The 23,720-nt window shown below is 52.4% G+C and overlaps 1 protein-coding gene across 4 annotated transcripts in view; it reads left to right on the plus strand.

Annotated features, from left to right (window-relative positions):
• LOC138285243 (NXPE family member 4-like) overlaps window positions 1-23,720 on the plus strand; it is an 859,879-nt gene that overhangs the window by 182,467 nt on the left and 653,692 nt on the right. For 3 of the 4 annotated variants that reach the window (XM_069224936.1, XM_069224935.1, XM_069224938.1), the window contains exons 3-4: window positions 5,455-5,574; window positions 23,459-23,579. The gene's annotated coding sequence lies outside the window, so the exon portion shown is untranslated. The remainder of the gene's footprint in view (window positions 1-5,454; window positions 5,575-23,458; window positions 23,580-23,720) is intronic. The other variant, XM_069224937.1, reaches the window with a different exon arrangement.

Consider the following 23,720-nt stretch of genomic DNA (forward strand, 5'->3'; position numbering starts at 1 on the left):
CCAATGGTTGAAAATGCTGTTTTAGGTTTAGCATCTTCACAGAACTCAATCTACCAATACCCTGCAGTTAAGTCAAAAGTGCTTAGATACTTGGCAGAAGCTAGTGTATCTATCAGCTCATCTGCCCTGGGTATAGGGTGAGCATCAGTTTTGGTTACTTGATTGAGACCTCTATAGTCCACACAAAACCTCATTCCCTTTTTACCATCTTTACTGTGAGGTTTGGGGACAAGCACCACTGGGCTAGCCCAGGGACTTTCAGAAGGTTCAATCACTCCCAGATCTAACATTTTCCTTACCTCTTGTTAAATGCAGTCTCTGACATGGTCAGGCTGCCTATAAGTCTTACTTTTGACAGGTAAAATGTATCCAGTGTTGACTATGTGCTCACACCAGGTAGTTGTACCTGGGATCAGTGAGAAGAGGTCAGAGAACGGATCTAAGATATTTATGCAGTTGTCATTCCGCTCAGCAGTAAGGCAATCTGCTAGCACAACTCCCTCTACTAAGCCATCAGCTTCAGTGGTGGAGAAGAGGTCAGGGAGAGGGTCACTCTCTTGTTCCTGCCCCTCATCAGTGGCATTGAGCAGGGTTAAGTCAGCCCTGTCATAATAAGGTTTCAGGTGATTGACATGAACCACCCTAAGGTGACTTCTGGCAGTGTCCAGGTCTACCTTTTTTCTCCACAATGAGATGGGGTCCACTCCATTTGTCCTGGAGTGCTCTTGGGGCCACAGGCTCCAATACCCACACCTTCTGTCCTGGGTGGTACTGAGTCAGGACAGCCTTCTGGTTATGACATTGCTTTTGGAGCTCTTGGCTGGCCTGAATGTTTTTACTGTCCTTTTTCGTGTACTCATCCATGCTTGATCTGAGGCCAAATACATAATCCACAATGTCTTGCTTGGGAGCTTTTAAAGGTTGTTACCAACCTTCCTTCACAAGAGCAAGGGGATCTCTTACAGGTTGCCAGAGAGGAGTTCAAAGGGGCTGTAGCCCACTCCTTTTTCGGGTACCTCCTTGTAAGCAAAAAGGAGGCAAGGTAACAGGACATCCCATCTCCTCCTGAGTTTTTCAGGGAGTCCCATGATCATGCCTTTGAGAGTTTTATTAAACCTCTCTGCCGCTCCATTTGTCTGTGGATGATAAGGAGTAGTGAACTTGTAAGTTACACCATACTCCTTCCACATAGCTTTGAGGTATGCAGACATGAAGTTACTACCTCTGCCTGACACCACTTCCTTAGGGAAACCCACTCTGGAAAATATTCCCAGGAGGGCTTTTGCCACTGCACGAGCTGTAGTGGTCCTTAAGGGTATAGCTTCAGGATACCTAGTGGCGTGGTCCACTACCACAAGGATAACCCTATTACCTGAAGCTGTTGGAGGGTCAAGGGGGCCAACAATGTCAGCCCCTACCCTCTCAAAGGGCCCCCCCAACCACTGGAATTGGAATTAAGGGGGCCTTAGGTGTGCCACCAGTCTGCCGCTGGCTTGGCAGGTCACACAGGAGCGACAAAACACCTTGGTGACCTTTGACATATGAGGTAAGTGAAACAATGTAACAAGTGTGTGCCAAGTTTTACTCTGGCCCAAATGTCCACCCAAAGGAATATCATGAGCCAAAGTCAGAAGAAACTCCCTATACTGCGAAGAGATGACCAATCTCCTGGAACTTCCAGGTTTAGGGTCCCTTGACTCAGTATAGAGCAGGTTGTCTTCCCAATAGACTTTATGGCTGTCAGTGATATCCCCATTCTGCTGTTTGACAGCTTGCTGTCTTAAATCCTCTAGTGTAGGACAGGTCTGCTGTGCCACACTCAGCTCTTCCCTAGCAGGCCCCCCTGCACCCAAAAGCTCAGTAGTGCCTGCTGCCTGCTCATCTGGTGTAGGTTCTGCACAGGCAGATGATTCCTCTTCCTCAAAAGGGGAATCTTCTAGAGAGGAAGGGATAGTGGGCAAGGATTTACCCTTTCTACCCCTAGCTTTTGGGAACGCTTGGTCCATTTTTCCAGGATCCAAGTTTCCCTGTCCTCCTTGCTTCTGGGCCTGAGCCTTTGTGAGAGCAAGGATATGCCCTGGAATGCCCAGCATTGCTGCATGAGCCTCCAACTCCACTTCAGCCCAAGCTGATGTCTCCAAATCATTGCCTAGTAAGCAGTCTACAGTAAGTCAGTGGCTACCACAACCTTTTTTGGACCAGTAACCCGCCCTCCCCCCCAGTTGAGATTTACAACAGCCAGGGGGTGGCTAAGAGTGTTGTTATGAGCATCAGTCACATGGTACTGCTGTCCATGTAGGTGTTGTTCAGGGGCAACCAGTTTTTCAATCACCATAGTGACACTGGCTCCTGTGTCCCTGTAGGACTCAACCTCAACACCATTTATTAGGGGTAGTTGCTTGTACTTACCCATATTAGGGGACAAGCAACCAAGGTGGCAAAATCAATACCACAGTCAGATACTAAAACAGCCTCTGTGGTCTCCCTAACAAGACCAACCCCAATTACATTACCAATGGTGAGCCCAGCTACACCCTTTGATTGGCTATTTGTAGTATTCTTCCCACCACCACTGCTATTACTAGGGGCACTAGAGGATGCACTTGGGGATGTGGTAGCCTTGTTAATTTTCTTTGGACAAGAGGAATCACTTGCCCACATATTATTACTTTTACATAAATAACACCATAGCCTCTTTTGATTGTTTGAAGAGGATTTGGACCCACCTCCCCCCGAGGAATTTGGTGGGCCTGATGAAGACTCAGAATTATTTTTATCGTTGTCCCCACCCTTGTCCGAAGACTTACCATCCTTCTTCTTGCCATCCTTGTCACCACCTGTATGAGCTTTTCTGCTCACTTTTGTTCTGACCCATTTGTCTGCCTTCTTTCCCAATTCTTGGGGAGAGGTCAGATCTAAGTCTACCAAGTACTGATGGAACAAGTCAGACACACAATTATTCAAAATATGCTCTTTCAAAATAATATTCTATAGGCTTTCATAGTCAGTCACCTTTCTGCCATGTAACCATCCCTCCAAGACCTTCACTGAACAGTCTACAAAGTCTATCCAGTCTTGAGAGGTCTCTTTTCTGGTATCTCTGAACTTTATCCTGTATTGTTCAGTGGTTAAGCCAAATCCATCTAAGAGTTCATCTTTCAAAACGTTGTAGTTGTTGGCATCACTCTCCCTGGTAGTAAGGAGTATTGACCAGATGTAGCAAAGGGTTTTTCCCATTCTGTGTCAATGGGAAAATGTGTTCGTACATGTGGCCCTATATCCCTACCTTTGCTAGTGAAAGATAGCCACAAGATAGCAGCCCACTGCCTTTGAGGGACCAACTCTACCATACAGGCCCTCTCAAGTACAGAAAACCACTTGTTTATGCCATCCCCCTTCTTGTAAGGGGGACAATCCTATGCAGGTTTCTTGAATCTGTTTCTCTCCCAGGATGACTATCAAGAATACTGCTGCTGCCACCATGGGGAACTAACCCCAACGTCTGTCTTTCCTTCTCTTCATCTAGAGACTCCCTGTCTAAGGCCAACTGCTGCTGTCTCAGCTTCAGTCTGGCCTCTTCCAACCACCTCAGATTTCTGAGTTCCCTGTCTAGGGTGTTTTCCTCAGGGTGGATGGTTTGGGAATTCTCTGACACAAAGGTAATGTGGGAATGGGCAGAAGTGGACCTATCTCTAACTAACTGAACTCTAGTTACCTGATCTTTTGGAGTAAAAGGAGCCCTACTAGTGTGTGGCCCCCTCCCACTACCAGCTTCACTAGATGGCCTGTTAGCTGAAAGGTCTTTGGAAGTACCCTCCCCAGAGTCCTCAGGGACCTCCACTGGAACTATCTGGGTATCTTCCTCCTCTACCTCCTGATCCTGAGTTTGACCAGTCTGGTTCTGGTCACTTTCAAGGAGAAGGCCGAGAAGGAGATCTTTGGTAGGTTTCTTACCAATCCCTAAACTCCTTTCTATACAGAGACCCCGCAAAACTTTAAAGTTTAAATTGTCATAAGTTGTCTGTAAAACTTTGGGAGTGGCCTCTACTACAGACATAGTTAAAAGAAAGAGTTTAGGGGAGAAAGAACAAGTTTAGAAAACTTTTAAAGAAAAGAAAAATCTTTTTCAAACTATTCAGAAACCTTTTAGAAAGTTTTTAGAAAGAAAGTTAGACTGTTTAGGTTAACTGTGTATATTTCTAAGTATTTATAATATGGTTTTCTTATGAAAAGCACCAATGACAAAGTGGTGAAGCAGTTAGAAGTACTTATCCCACTGCTGCACCACCAATGTAGGAGGCTGGCCTGGCTTATAGTGGGTACCAGATGGTACTTACACCTTGTGCAAGGTCCAATTATCCCTTATTAGTAGATTAGTAGTGCTCTAGCAGCTTGATAGAGGTAGCTGTAGCAGAGCAGCTTAGGCTGAACTAGTAGACATGCAAAGCTCCTACTATACCACTTATATCATATAGGTACTAAATCATAATAAAGACAATACTCAGAGTTACTAAAAATAAAGGTACTTTATTTTAGTGACAATGTGCCGAAAATATCTCAGAGGATATACTCCATTAGGAGGTAAGTAAAGTACACAAAATATACACACAAACCAAAATAAGGTAAGTAAAACAGTCAAAAAATAGTGCAAACGCTGTAGAATACAATAGGATGCAATAGGCCTAGGGGCAATACAAACCATATACTAAGAAAGTGGAATGCGAACCACGAGTGGACCCCTAGGCTAATGTAGTGTGTAGGGCGTCACTGGGAGTGTAGGAAAACACTAAGGGTATCCAAGATACTCTACCCCAAGACCCTGGAAAGTAGGAGTAAAGTACTACTATTTCCCCAGAAAACACACTAAAGTCGTGATGGAGGATTTTGCAAAGACCACAACAGACTGCAAAGCACTAAAGATGGATTCCTGGACCTGAGGACCAGTAAAGGAAGGGAACCAAAGTAAGAGTTGTGAAAGTGTCCGGGGGGCAGGAACCCACTAAATCCCGGATGAAGGTGCAAAATGCATGCCTCTAGATGGAAGAAGCTGAAGATTCTGCAACAACGAATAGTGCTAGGAACTTTTCCTTCATGCGGAAGATTCCCCATGGAGTGCTGGAGGACGCAGAGTTGTTTCCTTGCCAAAATACCACAGACAAGCCTTGCTAGCTGCAAGTTGTTAAAGAAAAAGGATGTTACCCGGGCCCAGGAAGGACCAGGATGTTGCCATTTGGGAGATGAGACAGAGGGGGCCTGTAAAGGGGTTCTTTATCCCGAAACAAATAAAAGGGATATTGGAATAATGTGACAGGTGCAGAAGGTGAGGGTTTAGTTAATTTATTTGTGCTTCGGTTTTAAGGATGCCGCTTTTTATCCTATGTTCCTGGCTCACAAGGATAAAGCACCTGTAGTCCAAAAGAAAATTAACAAAGTTCCCTTTTTCTTTTCTTTCAGGGTTTTAAGTGATAGTCCATAAGTGGCCGGGTCCAGCTTTGGGGAGGTCTCCGATCTTCCTCTACGTCAGTGGGCCAGGCTCTCCGAAACAAAAATAGAAGAAGGACAAAAAAAAAACAGGTAAGTGGGATATATATATTGTAAGGATATAAGGTTAGTAGGGTGGTGGGGGAATAGGCATAAGTGAAGGGAGGTGAGGGTACAACGGTCATCTAGTTTGTGGTTCTATTTATAGGTGTTCTCAGGCATTCCTTTCTGTCTAGGAATCTTCCGACTGTCGGTATCTTGGTGAGGTTAGGTTTACTTTTAGGATCTTCTGCTAGATGGTCTCCCCTTCCCTGCAGGATCTCCCTCTCTTTCCCTTGTCCCCCCCTATTCCTAACAGCCACCCTCTCGTAAAACCCCAGCTGTGGTACGAACGTACCTGAGTTGGCCACACCCCTCCGGGGACGCGGCCGGCGCTTTCGCAATCTCCCGGCTTCTCACTGACGGGGGCGGGAGGGCCCCTGTGGCTTTCCTTCTCTTTCCGATCCTCCGCTCCTTCGACGGTGTCCTTCCTCTCGGTCTCCGACGTCCGGGCTTCCTCTTCTCCTGGTCGCGTTCGGCGAGAGTCTTCTTCCGTCTCTCTCTCCCCGTTTCCTCTTGGTCCGTCTTTTCTTTCTGTCTTCGTCCAGACGCCAAAGGCGTCTGACGTCATAGGGTGGCGTCCCCCTCGAGTGGGTCGCGGGCCGTCAATCGCGGCCGTCGTAATATTTTGAATATCGGCGACCGGAGCCGTCCGGTTACACATCCCCTCCCTTGAATGGGGCTGTTCGAGCCCCAAAGGTCCCGGGAACCGGGATAAATAGTCAGCTTGTCCCATAAGATCACCAGGGAGATGGCAAACCTGGAAGGAGAAAGGTTGAAGCTCCATAAACCATCTCAATATGCGACTGTTAGTATCTTTATATCTTGAGAGCCAGGTGAGGGGGGCGTGATCCGTATATAATAGAAAGGACCTTCTTTGGAGGTAGTATTGGAGGCTTTCAATCGCCCACTTGATGGCCAGACATTCTCGCTCTATAATGGGATATTTTTGCTCCCTGGGAAAAAGTTTACGACTAATAAAGACCACGGGGTGACTAATATCTCTCTCATCCTTCTGAAAAAGTACGGCCCCCAGGCCCACGTCTGAGGCATCCGTTTGGAGGTGAAAGGGGACAGTGAAGTCAGGACACTTTAAAATTGGTTGGGTAGTGAGATATCTTTGTAGGGTATGGTAACTAAGGGATTGTACTGGGTTTAAATTCGTGAAATTTTTGGGCTGGCCTTTCCTCAAGAGATCGGTTAGGGGAGCGGCCACGGTGGAATAATGGGGTATAAATCTTCGATAATACCCTACCAAGCCTAAGAATGACCGGACCTCCTTTTTCGTTGTGGGTGTCTCTATCCGTAGGATGGCTTCAACTTTATTCATTTGTGGTTTAAGTATACCTTTCCCTATATGATATCCTAGATACGAGATCTCATTGAATGCCAACCGACTTTTGGAGGCGTTGGCTGTTAATCCAGCCCCTCGTAATGCTGTAAAGATTTTATTTAAATGTGTCAAGTGGTCCTCCCAAGTCTCGCTGTGGATAACGATATCATCCAGATACTTCGGCAGCGTACCTGGTATGAGGTCGTAGAATGGTGTCGATGAGACGCTGGAAGGTGGCGGGTGCCCCATGTAACCCGAAAGGGAGAACATTAAAATGATATAGTCCCGAGGGAGTAGAGAAGGCCGTTTTCTCTTTATCTTCTGGCGTCAAAGGAATCTGCCAGTAGCCTTTGGTCAAGTCGAGTGTAGACATGTACTTAGCTTTTCCCAACTTCTCTAAGAGTTCGTCCACCCGTGGAAGAGGATATGTGTCAAACTGGGATATAGAATTGACTCGTCTAAAGTCAATACAGAAACGAATAGACCCATCTGGTTTTGGTACTAATACCACCGGTGGACACCAGGGACTCTGGGAAGGCTCTATAATACCTAGGTCTAACATCTTTTCTATTTCGTTTTCTACCAGGATCTTTCTAGCTTCAGGGATACGATATGGTCGTAACCGTATGACCTGGCCAGGTGGGGTTATGATTTGATGATGTACTAACTTGGTCCGGCCTGGTATCACGGAGAATACGTGGGCCTGATCATGGAGGAGCTGGGTTAACTGCTCCCTCTGTTGGATCGAGATTTCGCTATTTATGGGAGGCACCTCGTTTCCGCTAGGATGCTCAGTGGGGCACCACCCTATCTCCAGTTCCTTAACAGTGTTAACTAGGCATCCCCTGGTTGGTTCTCCCTGTGGCTCTTCCCACTTTTTTAATAGATTAACATGAAAGATCTGTGACCGGTTGGAATTGTCTGTGAGCTGGACCTTATAGGTCACTGGTGTTACTACCCCTATCACTTTATAGGGTCCCTGCCACTTTGCCAGCAGCTTGTTGTCTGAACTGGGGAGAAGCACTAACACCCTATCACCTAGGGAAAAGGTCCTTAATCGAGTATTCCTGTCGTAATATCTTTTCTGCTTTTCTTGGGCCTTCTCCATATGTTCCCTTACGTTCTCCCACACATTTTGGATGTTGGATTTTAACTCCTGGGTATATTCTAAGAGGGATTTTTCTCCATCCTCCTCTTCCCATAACTCTGCAGCCATATCTAGCAAGGTCCTGGGTTGTCGTCCGAACAATAATTCAAATGGACTATGGCCCGTGGAGGCTTGCTCATGGGTCCTGATAGCGTATAACACTAATGGGAGTTTTCTGTCCCAGTCCTTACCTGTCTCTGAAATAGATTTCTTTAACAGAGTTTTCAGAGTACGGTTATACCTTTCCACCAAACCATCCGTTTGAGGATGATAAACCGCTGTCCGCAACTGTTTGATCCCCAGAAGCTGACATATTTGTGACATCAAGGTGGACATGAACTGGGTACCTTGGTCTGTTAAGATTTCTCGGGGAAAGCCTATTCGGGAGAAGAACCCTATCATGGCATGGGCTTCGCTCTTGGAGTTAATAGCGCTGAGTGGGATGGCTTCTGGGTATCTAGTGGCATAATCTACTAATACTAGTATATAACGGTGTAGGAGGCTGGACTGGCTAGTAGTGAGTACCAAGGGGTACTTGCACCTTGCACCAGGCCCAGTTATCCCTTATTAGTGTATAGGGTGTCTAGCAGCTTAGGCTGATAGATAATGGTAGCTTAGCAGAGCAGCTTAGGCTGAACTAGGAGACGTGTGAAGCTACTACAGTACCACCTAGTGTCATATGCACAATATCATAAGAAAACACAATACACAGTTATACTAAAAATAAAGGTACTTTATTTTTATGACAATATGCCAAAGTATCTTAGAGTGTACCCTCAGTGAGAGGATAGGAAATATACACAAGATATATATACACAATAGCAAAAATATGCAGTATAGTCTTAGAAAACAGTGCAAACAATGTATAGTTACAATAGGATGCAATGGGGAAACATAGGGATAGGGGCAACACAAACCATATACTCCAAAAGTGGAATGCGAACCACGAATGGACCCCAAACCTATGTGACCTTGTAGAGGGTCGCTGGGACTATTAGAAAATAGTGAGAGTTAGAAAAATAACCCTCCCCCAGACCCTGAAAAGTGAGTGCAAAGTGCACCAAAGTTCCCCTAAGGACAAAAGAGTCGTGTTAGAGGAATAATGCAGGAAAGACACAAACCAGCAATGCAACAACTGTGGATTTCCAATCTAGGGTACCTGTGGAACAAGGGGACCAAGTCCAAAAGTCACAAGCAAGTCGGAGATGGGCAGATGCCCAGGAAATGCCAGCTGCGGGTGCAAAGAAGCTTCAACTGGACAGAAGAAGCTGAGGTTTCTGCAGGAACAAAAAGGGCTAGAGACTTCCCCTTTGGTGGACGGATCTCTCTCGCCTTGTAGAGTCGTGCAGAAGTGTTTTCCCGCCGGAAGGACGCCAACAAGCCTTGCTACACGCAAATCGTGTGTTTGGCGTTTTTGGACGCTGCTGGGGCCCAGGAGGGACCAGGAGGTCGCAAATTGGACCTGCAGAGAGAGGGGACGTCGAGCAAGACAAAGAGCCCTCACTGAAGCAGGTAGCACCCGGAAAAGTGCCAGAAACAGGCACTACGAGGATGCGTGAAATGGTGCTCACCGAAGTTGCACAAAGGAGTCCCACGTCGCCGGAGACCAACTTAGAAAGTCGTGCAATGCAGGTTAGAGTGCCGTGGACCCAGGCTTGGCTGTGCACGAAGGATTTCCGGCGGAAGTGCACAGGGGCCGGAGTAGCTGCAAAGTCGCGGTTCCCAGCAATGCAGCCCAGCGAGGTGAGGCAAGGACTTACCTCCACCAAACTTGGGCTGAAGAGTCACTGGACTGTGGGGGTCACTTGGACAGCGTCGCTGGATTCGAGGGACCTCGCTCGTCGTGCTGAGAGGAGACCCAAGGGACCGGTAATGCAGCTTTTTGGTGCCTGCGGTTGCAGGGGGAAGATTCCGTCGACCCACGGGAGATTTCTTCGGAGCTTCTGGTGCAGAGAGGAGGCAGGCTACCCCCACAGCATGCACAAGCAGGAAAACAGTCGAGAAGGCGGCAGGATCAGCGTTACAGAGTTGCAGTAGTCGTCTTTGCTACTATGTTGCAGGTTTGCAGGCTTCCAGCGCGGTCAGCGGTCGATTCCTTATCAGAAGGTGAAGAGAGAGATGCAGAGGAACTCGGCTGAGCTCATGCATTCGTTATCTAAAGTTTCCCCAGAGACAGAGACCCTAAATAGCCAGAAAAGAGGGCTTGGCTACCTAGGAGAGAGGAAAGGCTACTAACACCTGAAGGAGCCTATCAGCAGGAGTCTCTGACGTCACCTGGTGGCACTGGCCACTCAGAGCAGTCCAGTGTGCCAGCAGCACCTCTGTTTCCAAGATGGCAGAGGTCTGGAGCACACTGGAGGAGCTCTGGACACCTCCCAGGGGAGGTGCAGGTCAGGGGAGTGGTCACTCCCCTTTCCTTTGTCCAGTTTCGCGCCAGAGCAGGGGCTAAGGGGTCCCTGAACCGGTGTAGACTGGCTTATGCAGAATTGGGCACATCTGTGCCCAACAAAGCATTTCCAGAGGCTGGGGGAGGCTACTCCTCCCCTGCCTTCACACCATTTTCCAAAGGGAGAGGGTGTCACACCCTCTCTCAGAGGAAGTTCTTTGTTCTGCCATCCTGGGCCAGGCCTGGCTGGACCCCAGGAGGGCAGCTGCCTGTCTGAGGGGTTGGCAGCAGCAGCAGCTGCAGTGAAACCCCAGGAAGGGCAGTCTGGCAGTACCAGGGTCTGTGCTACAGACCACTGGGATCATGGAATTGTACCAACAATGCCAGGATGGCATAGAGGGGGCAATTCCATGATCATAGACATGTTACATGGCCATATTCGGAGTTACCATGGTGAAGCTACATATAGGTAGTGACCTATATGTAGTGCACGCGTGTAATGGTGTCCCCGCACTCACAAAGTTCAGTGAATTGGCTCTGAACAATGTGGGGGCACCTTGGCTAGTGCCAGGGTGCCCTCACACTAAGTAACTTTGCACCTAACCTTTACCAGGTAAAGGTTAGACATATAGGTGACTTATAAGTTACTTAAGTGCAGTGTAAAATGGCTGTGAAATAACGTGGACGTTATTTCACTCAGGCTGCAGTGGCAGGCCTGTGTAAGAATTGTCAGAGCTCCCTATGGGTGGCAAAAGAAATGCTGCAGCCCATAGGGATCTCCTGGAACCCCAATACCCTGGGTACCTCAGTACCATATACTAGGGAATTATAAGGGTGTTCCAGTAAGCCAATGTAAATTGGTAAAATTGGTCACTAGCCTGTTAGTGACAATTTGAAGTAATGAGAGAGCATAACCACTGAGGTTCTGGTTAGCAGAGCCTCAGTGAGACAGTTAGGCACCACACAGGGAACATATACATGCACACCTATGAGCACTGGGGCCCTGTGTGACAGGGTCCCAGTGACACATACATATAGGCCACAAACCTATGAGCACTGGGGTCCTAACCAGCAGGATCCCAGTGACACATAACAAACATACTGAAAACATAGGCCCTCATTCTGACCCTGGCGGTCGGTGATAAAGCGGCGGCCAAGCCGCCAACAGGCCGGCGGTCTAAAATATGCAATTCTGACCCTGGCGGGAACCGCCAACACAGCCCGCCAACTTAACACTCCGCCCGCCACGGCGGTACAAACAAACAGCGCGGCGGTTCCCGCCAACAGCCAGGCGGCAGACAATGTACCGCCCACCCTATTACGACCCACCAATCCGCCACCTTTTCCGGGGCGGGAGCACCGCCGATAAGAACACGGCGGAAACAGACTACGAACGGGAAAACGCTCACCTCTACGCACTCCACGCGAGATTCCAGCAGTATGGAACCAGAGTTGCAGGTCATCCCCGCACTCCTATACCTGCTCATATACCAGGAGCACGCCCGGCCGCGCGGAAGACATCGGTGAGTACTGCACCTACGACACAGGGGAGGGAAAAGATTACCGGCACACACCCACCCACCCACACCCACTACAACACACACATCAATGCATTCCCACAGATCACTGTCACAACCCACAAACCACCCCCCACCGAAATAATGCAAAGACCAAAAGAAGAGATCATAAACGGGCAGATATATTGAAATATGGACACCAGTAATCCCAATAAATAAATAAACTATGTACAAAATATATACAGCTACTAAATGTAGTCCAACCACTGTCCGTGGATCACAGGGGTCCTGTGTAAAGGGGCAAGGCCCAGTCCCACGACAAGAACTCCACGGAGAGAACACTGCAGGGGCATCAGAAAGAAAATAGGACAGGCACCTCAGGGGGAAGGGAAGGTGGGGCACCTCAGCCACTTGAGTACACGACGCCAGATCCACGAGGGGACTCCATGACCACTGGCCCATCCTGGGGAGAGCAAAGCCACAGTCCAAACAGTCCATACAGTGGGTGGCCTGCCCACTGGGCCATCCTGGGGAGAGCAAAGCCACAGTCCAAACAGTCCATACAGTGGGTGGCCTGCCCACTGGGCCATCCTGGGGAGAGCAAAGCCACAGTCCATACAGTCCATACAGTGGGTGGCCTGCCCACTGGGCCATCCTGGGGAGAGCAAAGCCACAATCCATACAGTCCATACAGTGGGTGGCCTGCCCACTGGGCCATCCTGGGGAGAGCAAAGCCACAGTCCATACAGTCCATACAGTGGGTGGCCTTCCCACTGGGCCATCCTGGGGAGAGCAAAGCCACAGTCCAAACAGTCCATACAGTGGGTGGCCTGCCCACTGGGCCATCCTGGGGAGAGCAAAGCCACAGTCCATACAGTCCATACAGTGGGTGGCCTGCCCACTGGGCCATCCTGGGGAGAGCAAAGCCACAGTCCATACAGTCTATACAGTGGGTGGCCTGCCCACTGGGCCATCCTGGGGAGAGCAAAGCCACAGTCCATACAGTCCATACAGTGGGTGGCCTGCCCACTGGGCCATCCTGGGGAGAGCAAAGCCACAGTCCATACAGTCCATACAGTGGGTGGCCTGCCCACTGGGCCATCCTGGGGAGAGCAAAGCCACAGTCCATACAGTCCATAACAGACCCCACTGCCACTGGAGGAGGCAAGTTGGCCAGAGGACATCCTGCAGCCCTGCCCGAGATAGATCCTGCCCTGCCACGTCTGCCAAAGGGCCAGCGGTTCTTGCCTTGAAGGGCCCAGTTCAGCGGTTCCTGAGACGGCGGGGCCCAGTTCAGCGCTCCTTGCCTTGAAGGGCCCAGTTCAGCGGTTCTTGAGACGGCGGGGCCCAGCGGAGCGGTGCTTGAGACGGCGGAGCCCAGTTCAGCGGTTCTTGAGACGGCGGGGCCCAGCGGAGCGGTGCTTGAGACGGCGGGGCCCAGTTCAGCGGTTCTTGAGACGGCGGGGCCCAGCGGAGCGGTGCGTGAGACGGCGGGGCCCAGTTCAGCGGTTCTGGAGACGGCGGGGCCCAGTTCAGCGGTCCTTGCCTTGAAGGGCCCAGTTCAGCGGTTCTTGAGACGGCGGGGCCCAGCGGAGCAGTGCTTGAGACGGCGGGGCCCAGTTCAGCGGTTCTTGAGACGGCGGGGCCCAGCGGAGCGGTGCTTGAGACGGCGGGGCCCAGTTCAGCGGTCCTTGCCTTGAAGGGCCCAGTTCAGCGGTTCTTGAGACGGCGGGGCCCAGCGGAGCGGTGCTTGAGACGGCGGGGCCCAGTTCAGCGGTTCTTGAGACGGCGGGGCCCAGCGGAGCGGTGCTTGAGACGGCGGGGCCCAGTTCAGCGGTCCTTGCCTTGAAGGGCCCAGTTCAGCGGTTCTTGAGACGGCGGGGCCCAGCGGAGCGGTGCTTGAGACGGCGGGGCCCAGTTCAGCGGTCCTTGCCTTGAAGGGCCCAGTTCAGCGGTTCTTGAGACGGCAGGGCCCAGCGGAGCAGTGCTTGAGACGGCGGGGCCCAGTTCAGCGGTCCTTGCCTTGAAGGGCCCAGTTCAGCGGTTCTTGAGACGGCGGGGCCCAGCAGAGCGGTGCTTGAGACGGCGGGGCCCAGTTCAGCGGTCCTTGCCTTGAAGGGCCCAGTTCAGCGGTTCTTGAGACGGCGGGGCCCAGCGGAGCGGTGCTTGAGACGGCGGGGCCCAGTTCAGCGGTTCTTGAGACTGCGGCCGGTCTATGGCCAACTGCTAATTGCCTGGTGGTGCCCTCCTGGGCAGCGGGGATGGTGCTCCTTCAATGCCCACCTGGGCTGTGGGTGGTGGGGCCCTCCTGGCCAGCTGGGCTGGGTCCTCCCTGGGCAGCGGCTATGGGGGTGGTGGGCTCTCCCGGGGCAGCTGTGCCGGTTCCTCCCGGGGCAGCGGCTATGGGGGTTGTGGGCTCCTCCTGGGCAGCAGGCCTGCTGCCTGACCTCTCCGACTTGCTGCCCTTGCCCTCCTTAGTCGTGGCCCTGTGGCCCTTTCCTCCCTTTGGAGCTGTGGCTGGTGACTGTCTCTGGGTGGTGTCCGGGGGGGATGTAGAAGGCGGGCTCCTGCGGCGGCCCTTCCGCCTTCTGCTCCTCTTCCCAGGGGGTGGGCTGGCTGTCCCCTTGCTGCTGGGCGAAGATCCAGACATGCGGGCTGGCGGGCTCCAATACCCCTGCACCCTTGTCAAGGGGGCTGCAGGGCTGGTGGTGGCTGAGGTGCTCTTCTTACCCCGACGAGAAGGAGGGGGGGGGCTCAGGGTCAGGAAAGAAGTTAGTAGTGGCGAGGAAGAGCTTCTTGGGACAATGGAGAGTGGTAGGTACAGTGGGAATGGGAGTGGAGGGAGAGGATGTGGTTGTAGGTGAGTCACGTTTGCTGTCTTTGGGTGCAGGTGCAGGAGGGATAGGCTGTCGTGAGGTGGATGGCTGTTGGGTGGGTGGGTGGCTGCGTTTGTGTGGTGTGGAAGAGGGGGTGACAGACACAGTGGGAGAGGACACAGGGGACGTGTAAATGGCAGTGGGGGTGGTGACTGCACGTGTGCGGACTGGAGTGGAGGGTGTGCTGGTGATGGAAACACTGGCTGATGGTGAGGTGAATGGAGGTGTGAGTGTAGACGTCACAGGGAGGGAGGAGGGAGACGAGGAGGTGGGGGTCACAGAGGTGGTAGTGACTGTTGGCATGTCTGCATCGGAATGTTGCGTGTGTGAATGTCTGCGTGATCTGTGGTGCTTATGTTTGGATGAGCTTCTCTTGGGTGTTGAGGTGTGTGCAGGCTGGTCTGATGGTGTGGGTGGGACAGGCAGAGGAACAGGAGACTGGGAGGAGGGAGTTAGTAGAGGCAGACAGGAGACAGGGACAATGGCTGCCGTCAGTGCTGAGGCCAGAGCCTGGAACGATCGCTGATGGGCAGCCTGACCCGAATGAATGCCCTCCAGGTACGCATTGCTGCGATGAACCTCCCTCTCCACCCCCTGGATGGCATTCAAAAGGGTAGTCTGCCCAACAATGAGCGTTCGGAGGAGGTCAATGACCTCCTCACTGAGGGCAGCGGGGGTAACAGGGGCAGGGCCTGAGGTGCCTGGGGCGAAGGAGATGCCCGGCTTCCTGGCAGAGCGGGCACGGGGCGAACGCTGAGGGGCTGCTGGGAGGGCGGAGATGGTGCGCTGGGTGGCGGCTGTACCTGTAATGGCGGGGGGCTCGGATGGTGCCACCCCCGCAAGGGAGCCCCCTTCCGAGGACGTGTCCGTGTCGCTGCAGGGTCCAGTCATCCCCGTCGTGGAGCTCCCCTCGCCCTCCGTCTCACTGGTCCAGTCTGACTCTGTGGCATGGCCCTCCTGGGCCATGTGAGATGCAGCTCCCTCCTGCCCCGATGCCACTTCTCCTCCGCCTGATGATGCTGATGCACACAAGCACAGAAAGACAAACAAAAAGGGGGGGGGAGAGAGAAATAAAGGGATATTGATTACATGGATCTCCGGTACAGTTAGCGGACATGACAGACACAGATGCCCCCTGCACTAAGTTGCGCACTTGGGGTCCGCTACGCATTCCGTGGAACATGCCCTACACGCCTAGAGTTGACAACTGCACCCATGGATGACACGGCCCAGGGATGGCTGTACTGACAAACTACTGAGGGTGGTGGCTGGGGACACAGGGGCTTACGGGGGTGCCCAGCCTACAGATATCGCCCTGGCCTAGGGGGACCCCCAGCCCTCCTCCCCCACCCAGACACCTCCACTGCACGACAACAGAGTAGATAATGCTTGTACTCACCCCCTTGTGTCTGCTGTGCTGCCCTCACGCGCCCATCCAAATCAGGGTAGGCCATCGCCAGGATCCGGAACATCAGGGGGCTCAGTTGACGGCAGGCACCCCGCCTACGTTGGGAGGCCATCCCCAGCAGAGACTCGGCGGTCTTCTTGGTCCCGCGGCGGATGTCCTCCCACCTCTTGCGGCAGTGGGTGCCCCGTCGATGGTGGACCCCCAGGGTCCGGACTTCCTTGGCGATGGCACGCCAAATCCCGATCTTCTCATGGGCGCGGACCTATGTGACACGTACAGGGAGGGAGAAATACCACGTTCAAGTTTGTCAGCATTTTCCTTGCCAGTGGCCCAACGCCCCCCATCCCCGCCAGGCCCCCCGCCATGCCCCCCGCCAGGCCCAACATGCCCCCCATCCCCGCCATGCCCCCCGCCATGCCCCCCGCCAGGCCCAACATGCCCCCCATCCCCGCCATGCCCCCCGCCAGGCCCAACATGCCCCCCATCCCCGCCAGGCCCCCCGCCATGCCCCCCGCCAGGCACAACATGCCCCCCATCCCCGCCAGGCCCCCCGCCAGGCCCCCCGCCAGGCCCCCAAGCCAGCCAGTGGCCCCAAATCCAGATTGAATTAAACTCACTTGTTGGTCTGGAGGACCGTAGAGTAGCGCATACTGGGGGAGGACCCCATCCACAAGTTTCTCCAACTCCTCTCCAGTGAAGGCAGGGGCCCTTTCCCCAGGCGCAGCAGCCATTGTCCCTTCCAGACCGAGGTCACAGCAACACTTGCAGTATAGGTCCTCTCCTGTGAAAGTTCAAGTCGCAAGTGGATAAGTAGATAGAAAATGGCGGTCACGTCCGCGGCGGTGCGTACCGCGGCGGTGCGTCCCGCCACCGCCGGCGCCCTTCGCCATTGGCTCCTGAAACCCATAGGCTTCAATGTTAACCAATGCGGCTTGGCGCCGCGGTCTTGGGCCGCCGCCCGCCGCGGTGTGCCACGCCAGCGCATTGACCTCACATCCCATTGTCACACTTCACAGGTCAGGCAGCCGCCATTTCCAGGGCCCACATGGCTCAATTTCAACTGCGTCACACAGGCCTAGGCCTTGCATAGCCACTCAGACACGCCATTCACTGCATAGAGAATCGTTTACTGTGCTAGCTGTGAGTACGTACCTGTGGGTTGCTTGACTGTGTGCTCCATGTTGTCCTTCCTAGGCACCGTCCGCTGGGTTGGGCGAGGAGACGGATGAATCCTCCCGTGTACCGACCGCTGGTGGACCTGTCGACAATGGAAGAACGCCACATTATCCTGACCTACCGTCTTAACCGTGCCACTATCCATGAACTGTGTGCCCAGCTGGAGCCCGACCTGATGTCCCCCATCCGCCAACCCACAGGGATTCCCCCTCTGGTGCAGGTCATGTCAGTACTCCATTTCTTGGCAAGTGGGTCATTTCAGACAACCGTGGGAATTGCTTCTGGGATGTCTCAGCCCATGTTTTCGAAGGTGTTATCCAGAGTGTTGTCTGCCCTGATGAAATCCGTGAGGAGCTACATCATTTTCCCTGAGGTGGGCGAATTGGCTACAGTGAAGGGTGATTTCTACGCCCTAGGACATATTCCCAACGTAATTGGTGCCATTGATGGGACCCATGTGGCTTTGGTTCCCCCAAGAGACAGGGAGCAGGTGTACAGGAACAGAAAAAATTACCATTCAATGAACATCCAGGTGGTGTGTTTGGCTGACCAGTACATCTCGCATGTAAATGCCAAATTCCCAGGGTCAGTGCATGACGCCTACATCCTCAGGAATAGCAGCATCCCTTACGTGATTGAACAGCTACAGAGACACCGTGTATGGCTAGTGGGGGACTCTGGGTACCCCAACCTGTCGTGGCTACTGACCCCAGTAAGGAATCCCCGGACCAGGGCAGAGGAACGGTACAATGAGGCCCATGGGCGTACTAGGAGGGTGATCGAACGCACCTTTGGCCTCCTAAAGGCCAGGTTTAGGTGCCTGCATATGACAGGTGGATCCCTAATGTACTCACCTAAGAAGGTGTGTCACATCATCGTGGCCTGCTGCATGCTTCACAACCTGGCTTTGCGCCGCCAGGTGCCTTTCCTGCAGGAGGATGGTCGAGACGGTGGTGTTGTGGCAGCGGTGGAACCTGAGGAGAGTGACGAGGAGGAAGACGACGGGGCTGAAACAGACAACAGGGACAGAATCATTGAACAGTACTTCCAATAGGACACAGGTAACATTTCAAAGATAATTTAGTAAATGTTAACTACTCTCCTGCATCTCTGCTGCCTGTCTATTTGCCCCAGTGTATGATGACTGAGTTTTGGCTTTTCCCTCCCTATTTCAGATCTGGGGTCCCCACTACGAGTCCTGTGCTTCGTTTCCCCATGGACTACAGCTTTGTGGCAGCTGTTTGTTGACTTCACCATGTACAAGGACATATTTGCACTGTCATGTCAATTACAATATATTGAAATCACAGCCAGACTCCAGATATTTTGGTGCAAAATAGGTGTTTATTTAAGTGCTCAAAATGGGATGGGTGGTTTCAAGTGGGTGGGGGCTATGGTGAAGGAATGTCCATGGCAGAGTCCAGAGTAACAGTCACACAGGTGCATTGTCCAGAGGCCTGTGGAGAGATGGAGCATGGGCAGTTCAAGGATGGACAGGGTGACAATGTGGGACAGTGGGATGACATCAGGTGGTATCCATTGCTGGCGGGGGTCTTGACATCCTACTCTGTCTTCTTGCGAGATCTCAGGGCCCTCTTGCGGGGTGGTTCTTCTCCTGCAGGAGGTGGGGGTCTGGTGGGCTGCTGCTGTGCGGGGGCCTCCTGTCCACTAGCGCCGGCGGAGGTGGTTGGCTGTTCTTGGTCCAGGCTAGTGGCAGGGGCCCTTGGGTGTTGTTCAGTGTCCGCCCTGGTGTTGACGAGGTCCTGCAGCAGCCCTACCATGGTAACCAGGGTGGTGTTGATGGCTCTGATGTCCTCCCTGTACCCCCGATAGTGTTCCTCCTGCAGTACCTGGATCTCCTGGAACCGGGCCAGTACCGTCGCCATCGTCTCCTGGGAGCGGTTGTATGCTCCCATGATGGTGGTGAGGACCTCGTGGAGAGTGGGTTCCCTGGGCCTCTCCTCCCCCCCCTGTCGCACAGCTGCCCTCCGAGTTCCCCTGTTTCCCTGGGCCTCTGCCCCCTGGCCGGTGTGCCCACTACCACTGCCCCCAGGTCCCTGTTGTTGTTGGGGTGGTGGGTTATCCTGGGTGCCCTGTAGTGGTAGACACACCGCAGATTGACGCGCCCTGGAGACAGAGGCATGGGCCCGCTGGGTGGGAGCTGTGCTGGTGTTCCCAGAGGGGTTTGGGTCTGTAGTGGCCTGTGCCTGTGTGAGGGGAACCGACTGTCCAGAGGTCCCCGATGGTCCGGGCTGGTCATCGGTGTCCAGGTCGACAGAGCTGCTGTCATCGCTGACGGCCTCTTGGGTGGGGGGTGTGGAGAATTCTGGCCCCTCCGCCGCGGTGTGTTGACGGTCGGGTCCTGCAGGGGTATAGAGGTATGGTTATAGTTTCAATGAGTGGCATATGGGTGTATCTATGGGTTCTCGTGTCCCCAAGTGCTGGCATTCGTGTGTGGGGGCTTTGGTGAGGGTGGCTTGTGGGGGGGATGTGTATATGCATTGGGCATGCTTTGGTGATGGGTGTCCATGCTTAGTGGACGCATGCAGGCCTAGGTTTTGGGATGTGTGGGTTGTGATGGTGAGACATTGGCGGGGAATAGGTGTGCTGGGGGTGGGGGTGAGGATGGTGGTGGGGGTGAGGGTGGGGGTGAGGATGGGGGTGGGGGTGAGGGTGGGGTTCGAGGATGGGGGTGAGGGTTGGGGTCTGATTTGGCATGCAGGTGGGGGGGAAGCAGTATTGAAGCTTCAACTTACCAGTATCCATTCCTCCGCCGACTCCTGCGAGGCCGTCAGGATGCAGGATGTTCAAGACTTCCTCCTCCCATGATGTGAATTGTGGGGGTTGAGGTGGGGGTCCTCCGCCAGTCTTCTGCACGGCGATGTTGTGCCTGGATACCATGGAACGCACCTTCCCCCGTAGGTCGTTCCATCGCTTCCTGATGTCTTCCCGATTTCTGGGGTGCTGTCCCACTGCGTTGACCCTGTCGACAATCCTCTGCCATAGCTCCGTCCTCCGGGCAATGCTGGTGTATTGTATCTGTGTGCCGAACAGCTGGGGCTCTACACGAACGATTTCCTCCACCATGACCCTGAGTTCTTCGTCTGTGAAGCGGGGTTGTCTTTGGGGTGCCATGGGGTGGTGTGTATGATGTGTGGGGTGGAGTATGTGTATTTAAGTGAGTTGAGTGTGGTGGTGTGTGTTGTTTTGTGTGTGGATAGTGTGTGGGTGATGGTGTTGAGTGGCTGTGGCTGTTAGTTTGTGGATGCTGGTGTCTCGCTCTGGCCTTCTTTCAGAATTTTTTAGCGTAGGGGTTTGTGGGTGATGTGGGTGTGTGTTTTATATTGTATTGTGTGTGTGGGAGTGGTGTGTGTATGTGTATCAGGTGTGTGGGATTCAAATCGGCCAATGTGGCTGAGTTTTGTTCGTTTGTGTGTATTCTGACCGCGGCGGTGTGTCCCGCCAATGGAATACCGCGTTTGAAAGACCGCCGCGTGGATTCGTGGGTCGTAATGGCATGGGCGTATTTCTGTTGGCGTGACGGTGGAGGTTTTGTCACCTCCACTTTTCCGCCGACCGCTGGTCTGGCGGTCTGTTGTGGCGGTCGGATTTTCGGAGGTTTGCCTTCTGCGGGTCAGAATGACTGTGGCGGGTTTCCGCGACCGCGGCGGGATTATGGAGGATTTCTGACCGGCGGTAGGCCCCTTTTACCGCCGAGGTCAGAATGACCACCATAGTGTTTTCACTATGAGCACTGAGGCCTGGCTATCAGGATCCCAGTGAGACAGTGAAAACAGTGACAAACACTCTGACATACACTCACAAACAGGCCAAAAGTGGGGGTAACAAGGCTAGAAAGAGGCTACCTTCTCACAAACGGTATCCCTTAGAAGAAGGTAGGAGAGGGCCTACAATGTCCATTCCTATTCTTGAAAAGGGGATGTCTATTATGGGAAGCGGTTGCAAGGGAGCCCTTCCTTTGGGACCAGGATCAACCATTTGACATTTAGGACATTGCTGACAGAACCTCCTAATTTGAGAAAAGACCCCCGGCCAGTAGAATTTCCTCAACAGATACTCCTCTGTTTTCTCTCTTCCATAGTGACCCCCCCCCGGCTGGCTATGGGCTAGGTGTAGGACTTGTGGTCTATAAGGTTCGGGAACTAATAGCTGTTTCTTTTCTTCTCGGTTATTACCAGTGACACGGTATAAGAGGTTTTTGATTATGGTGAAAGACGGGCTTTTGTCTTGGGGTTTCCGGGGTCGTGCACTTTTCCAGGCATGGACCAAACTCGGGTCTTCTCTCTGGCAACTACGGAATGGGGGAAGGTCAGTAAGGGTAAGGACCTTTGTAATTACCCGACTTGGACTCATGTTTCCTTGGGCGTAGACTTTTCTAGTTTCTCTTTTTTCCTTTCGGGAGGGTCTGTATCTAACCACCGGTGGGGTTATAGTCGTACTAGAAAAGGGAGCTCTTTTCCACCATACACTCATGTCCTCAGAGTCTTTTGTACTGTCAAGAAGTTCCGAAAAGTCAGGGAAGTCGGTTCCTATGATAGCTTCTTCGACTAACCGTTCTACCACCCCCATCCATATGGGGACTTCTTTTCCATCCCAGGACAGGGTCGTCCAGATTAGGGGTTATTCTCTCGTATCTCCATGTATACAACATATGGATACCGTAAGTCCGGAAGTAAAGGGTTTTTTTTCCAGTAAATCAGCACGTATCACAGACTGACTGCAACCTGAGTCGATAAGTGCCACTGTGGTTCTTCCATTGATAACAAGTCTCTTCCTGTATCGGGTTTTCTTTCCCCCGGTATAGAAGACTCTCCCCCTAGTGATTCCTATTTCCATCGGTTCTGATTTTTCCGTTTTCAGCAGGCAAACCCGGGCGATATGTCCCCACTCTCCACAGCTAAAACACTGTGGTTGTTGTGTATAAGGTCTTTCTAGTCCTCGCATTTTCCCCGGATCCTCGGTTGGTTTTCGCCCTAGGGATGGGGAGGGTCCGGGGTTCTGTCGGATGGGGTTAAGTGTTGGCCGTACGGGAGGGATTTTGAACTCGAGGGAGCGGTGAAAGGCACAGGCTAATTCAATAGTGGTGTTTGTATCTGGACTTGGGTGTTGCTTAATCCAATTACGGGTATTGGTAGGTAGGGCGTCTAGATACTGTTCTAAGAGAATAATCTCAATGATATCCTCCCTATTGGTCCCAATGGGACCTAGCCATTTGAGTCCCAAGTCCTTAATCCGGAAATACAGAGCCCGGGGATTCTCGGAGGGCCCCCATTTGGCTTTCCTAAACCGGACCCGGTAGTGTTCTTTATCAAACCCCACTCGCTCCAGGATACTCTTCTTAATATCCTGATAGGGTGTCGTTCCGCCTGGGTTTACAGCTTGATAAGCCGCTTGGAGAGTTCCTGTTAATAACGGGGCGATATATTGGCCCCATCTATCCTGGGGCCAGGTGGCGGAAGTAGCGACCCGCTCGAAATTGGTGAAAAATGCATCCGGGTCTTCGCCCTCCTGATATCGCTGCAGGACCGAACTGGGAACGTTCGGATGCACCCGGGTGGCGGCAATAGTGTCCGTGAGGTTTTTGATTGCAGTCTCATGGACCAACTGATTGTTGGCCATGATAGTGGCCTGACTTTTAAGAGCGCTTTGTAGGGCCTCCCTTTCCACTTTAGCCTCCTTTTGTTGCTCTTCCCACACTACTTGCAGATGTCTCTGCCCTGCGGCTAGCTGCTGCATCATCTCTGATAGGGTAGGTGTACTCTCCATCGTCTTAGGTTACCTGTCGTTGTTCCAATATCCCACTTCTGACACCACTGTAAAGGGGTTCTTTATCCCGAAACAAATAAAAGGGATATTGGAATAATGTGACAGGCGCAGAAGGTGAGGGTTTAGTTAATTTATTTGTGCTTCGGTTTTAAGGATGCCGCTTTTTATCCTATGTTCCTGGCTCACAAGGATAAAGCACCTGTAGTCCAAAAGAAAATTAACAAAGTTCCCTTTTTCTTTTCTTTCAGGGTTTTAAGTGATAGTCCATAAGTGGCCGGGTCCAGCTTTGGGAAGGTCTCCGATCTTCCTCTACGTCAGTGGGCCAGGCTCTCCGAAACAAAAATAGAAGAAGGACAAAAAAAAAAACAGGTAAGTGGGATATATATATTGTAAGGATATAAGGTTAGTAGGGTGGTGGGGGAATAGGCATAAGTGAAGGGAGGTGAGGGTACAACTGTCCTCTAGTTTGTGGTTCTATTTATAGGTGTTCTCAGGCATTCCTTTCTGTCT

The sequence above is a fragment of the Pleurodeles waltl genome, chromosome 3_1 (assembly GCF_031143425.1).
Source record: "Pleurodeles waltl isolate 20211129_DDA chromosome 3_1, aPleWal1.hap1.20221129, whole genome shotgun sequence".
NCBI classification, from domain to species: Eukaryota; Metazoa; Chordata; class Amphibia; order Caudata; family Salamandridae; genus Pleurodeles; species Pleurodeles waltl.